Source organism: Sciurus vulgaris, assembly GCF_902686455.1.
Source record: "Sciurus vulgaris genome assembly, chromosome: 9".
In the NCBI taxonomy this organism is placed as follows: domain Eukaryota; kingdom Metazoa; phylum Chordata; class Mammalia; order Rodentia; family Sciuridae; genus Sciurus; species Sciurus vulgaris.
In genome coordinates, this window is record NC_136469.1 from 79,284,338 (window position 1) to 79,288,243 (window position 3,906).

The following is a 3,906-nucleotide window of genomic DNA, read 5'->3' on the forward strand; positions in this document are numbered from 1 at the left end:
TGTGTGCACTGTGACATTGGAAGCAACTAACTTCAAAGTGCTCTAATCTTAGCCTACTAAAACCAAAGTCTCTCTTTCTGATATGCTGTTATCTCTTAAAAATGTTAGGTGAACTTCAAATCAAAGGCAGAAAGCACAGCCCCACAGAGCCTAGCCAGCTCTTGATGCACTCCTGCCCACAGCCAGGCATGCCATCTACTTCTGCATTGTAAAATCATCCAACGATCACCAGCAAACCTAAGTCTTCTTATTCTCGCTATGGACAGCAGCATATGGGCTCCGGCTTCCATCCAACATTTGTCTACATGACTGTTTGAGTTTCCAAAATGTTCATATTGTGTCACTAAATTCTTCCATTTGTAATAAATAGGATGATTTAATGAAATTACGTACACTGGACTCATTTATTGAAATCCATATTTATTCATGCATCTATATGTAAATGTTTAAAGTGATGGGAATTCTCCAGAAAGCAGGGGAAACGTCCTATAACCACCAAAATATTTCTCCTAAATAAGTCCATTTTGGGGAAAGTTCTGTCACATGATTCTTGTGCATAATCACCTCTTCTCTAGACCTCTGCATTCCCATCTGGCCTGAGCCCCCATAAGATAGGGGCTGATTTTGACTATGAACTCAGAGCAGTTTGCCAGTGTGCTAAGTCTGGCAATGCAGTTGGCTGATATTCTGAGCAAGGGGTTAGATCATGACCACACTTCCATCTCTGCTGCAGTAATGCTGTGGCAGAGGGTGCCCCCCCCCACTTCTCTCCCTCCCAATCCTCCATCCCCTGTTTGTGTGTGTAGTGGAGAGAGCTGAGAGGAAGAATGTGAGGGAGAAAATACCTGCTACTCTCTGATTTAACTTTTTCTGGAACTGGAGTAGTTACTGCCTTCAGGGCATTTTTTTTAGTGTCTCAGAAAAAAAATGTGGACTAAACCCAAGTTGTCACCAATTAAAATTGACAACATTGACCAGAGGGGGAAAGTAAAGATTCACATTCTGACCTAGTTCATTATCAACAGCCTCTGATCCTCTCTTAGAGTTTGTTTTTTTTTTTTTTTTTTAATAGACTGTAGCTCAAAACCCCAGACACTAAAGGATTTGGAGTTGAGGAAAACTAATGATGGATTTTCTTCCCACATTTTCTAATGGGCCTGGAGAAAATAGGCAGAATAAAAGGAGAAGGAAATTCTTAGGAAAAAAAAAAAAAAAAAGATAAAGTAAACAGCAACTACCCAAAATGATTACTCATAGTGTTTGCTCTTTGGGGTTCATAATAAATGTTCATTTTACATTAAAAAGTGATAGGAGGTAGTTTATATCAGAATATGTTATCAACATCACTTTACCCCATTCCTTCCTGTTCCATAAAGAGGGCTCAACTTCTAACCTATTCACTATGAGGGTAAGTAGATGCTTTCTTTTCTTTTCTCACAGTTCTTCCTTGTGGGAGAAAGAGCAATAATGCTGTTGGTGATAAGTGAAAATTGGTCATTTCTCCACTGACACATCTCTCAAGAGGGAATGATGACATTTAAAATTGTGATACTCATGTTCTTGTTCTGTGGGGCTTTCTGGTCTTAAAGAGGTGTAGGGAAGACCAGGATTTCCCATATGGCAGGATTACAGGTAGTATGAATCCATTTTCCATCTCTAAAACAAAATAACCAAGGTTGGATAATGTTCAAAGAAAAAAGGCTTATTCAGTTCACAGTTTTGGAGGTTTCAAGTCCAAAAAACAACATAGTGCGTCTGGAAAGATCCCTCCTGGCTGCATCACATCATGGCAAGATGGCATTATAGTGAGAATGCATGCAAGAGAGAGATCAGGAGGGAAGAAAGGAAGTCAGAGAGAGCAAGGAGGAGCCAGTCTTGCTTTTAATAACAATCTCTTCATAAGAATTAACAAAGATCCCAGGAGAACTACCTTAATCCCCTCCTCAGGCAACGTCCTCAAAACTAATCATCTTGTGTGAGGCTTTGCCTCTCCAAGGTTCTTCCCCCTCGCAATGTAACCATACACACTGAAGACCAGGCTTCCCAAACATGGGCCTTAGCAAGGGGCAAGGAGGAGGATCTTAGTAATAACCTACTTTTAGTCTCCCCAGATAGGAACAGGAGTCTCCTGCACTCTAGCAGGAAACAGTATTGGAGCAACATTCTGTGCCGTTGGCCCCATGCTTTCTTTTTTCCTGATTAAGGACGTTAGGAAATGGCAACTGGGAGTACACAGGTTAGCTCTCTTTGGCTTTCTCCTTTTCAGAACTTTTCTATTCAAAACATACATTTTTTCCATCTTCCAAGAACTTAGCCTAGTAGTACAGGCTTCTCTACCACCCAAAGTCATCCTAAAAATTAGCAGGAAGTTCAGCTCAGGAGGAAAGCCCTCAGATCCAAACATCAATCAAGCATTGCCATTATTCAAGATTTCTTTTTGCCTCTTCTCTGACACCTTTGTCTGTTTTCCAAAACTTCTAAGAACTCTGAGGGAAGATGAGATAATAACTCTCATTATTTTTTTTTATTTGTTCTTTTTAGATCTATATGACAGTAGAGTGTATTTTGACATTATACATACATGGAGTATAACTTATTCTAATTAGGATCCCATTCTTGTGGTTATACAGGATGTGAAGTTACACTGGTCATGTATTCATGTATGAACATCAGAAAGTTATGTCTGATTATCCTACTGTCTTTCCTATTCCCTTCCCCTTTCCCTTCCCTTCCTTCCCCTTTGTCTAATCCAATGAGTTTCTATTCTTCTCTCCCCACCCCCTTATTGTGTATCAGCATCCATATATCAGAGAGAACTTTCGGCCTTAAACCAAAAACTGAATGTTCTTTCTGATGACTTTCTTTAAGCAGAGGCATCTGAGGAAAAATGGAAATGAATAGGTCCAATCAGGGCAAATCTACCACTGAACTCCAGTCAGACAAATCTAACATGGCTCTGACCCAGAATGGGTCAGTTATTCTCCTGGATAAGTAATAGGAACATAATGCTCACCACGACTCAGAGTCCAGTGAAGACATTTTCAGATTATAAGTGTATTTAATGAATCAGAAAACTAACTTTATGGAACATTTGCTTTGTGCTTACAGTTATGTGCTTCATGTGTGATAACTAAAGTAGCCCTCAAAAGACTGTAGGGTAGGTTCTGCATTTTGTTCTATTTTACACAGGAGGACAGGACAGGGAAAGAGAGAGAGGTTGAATATGATACAGCTTGCAGACAACAGAATTTGAACTCTAATGCAAATTGTTTGACTACAAGCCTGAGTGTCTAACTCCCATGATATACTATCTGATTAATATGTAAAACTCAGATAAAGTATTTTCACAATTAAAATGAAAGGGTGAAAGTTTTCAATAGAGGTATAAATAGTGGAAGAGTCTCACAAATCTCATGATAGAAGTGAGATAAAACCTACACTTTCCTTCTCGACTGAGGTGATCCATTCTGCTGGACTTCTCTTCAGCTATTATCACTTTCCCTTTTATCATGATTAATGTTGTTATTTTCTTCCCCTAAGACATGATCAGGTGAAAAGTGCTCTGCGTTGTGATTTAATATGGACGTTTGGATCACTTGGATCACAGAATCTGATATGTTAGAGCAAGAAGTTATTTTAAAGATCACCTAAGTGAAAATAAAGACTGACAGGAGGCAAAAGATCTTAGAAAAGTACACAAGCCCAGAACTTAGTGTTGGAATGGCTGGTATCTGGAGTTGTACCAAATACCATTGAAAAAGTAGCTATAACTCAAACTCGATTTTAAAGATCATACCATAAGTCATGCATGCTTGTGTGTGTGTGTGTGTGTGTGTGTGTGTACAAAAGAGCAGCAGATAAAGATTCACATTCTTAAATTTTGAGTGTTGTAGATCTAAATATATA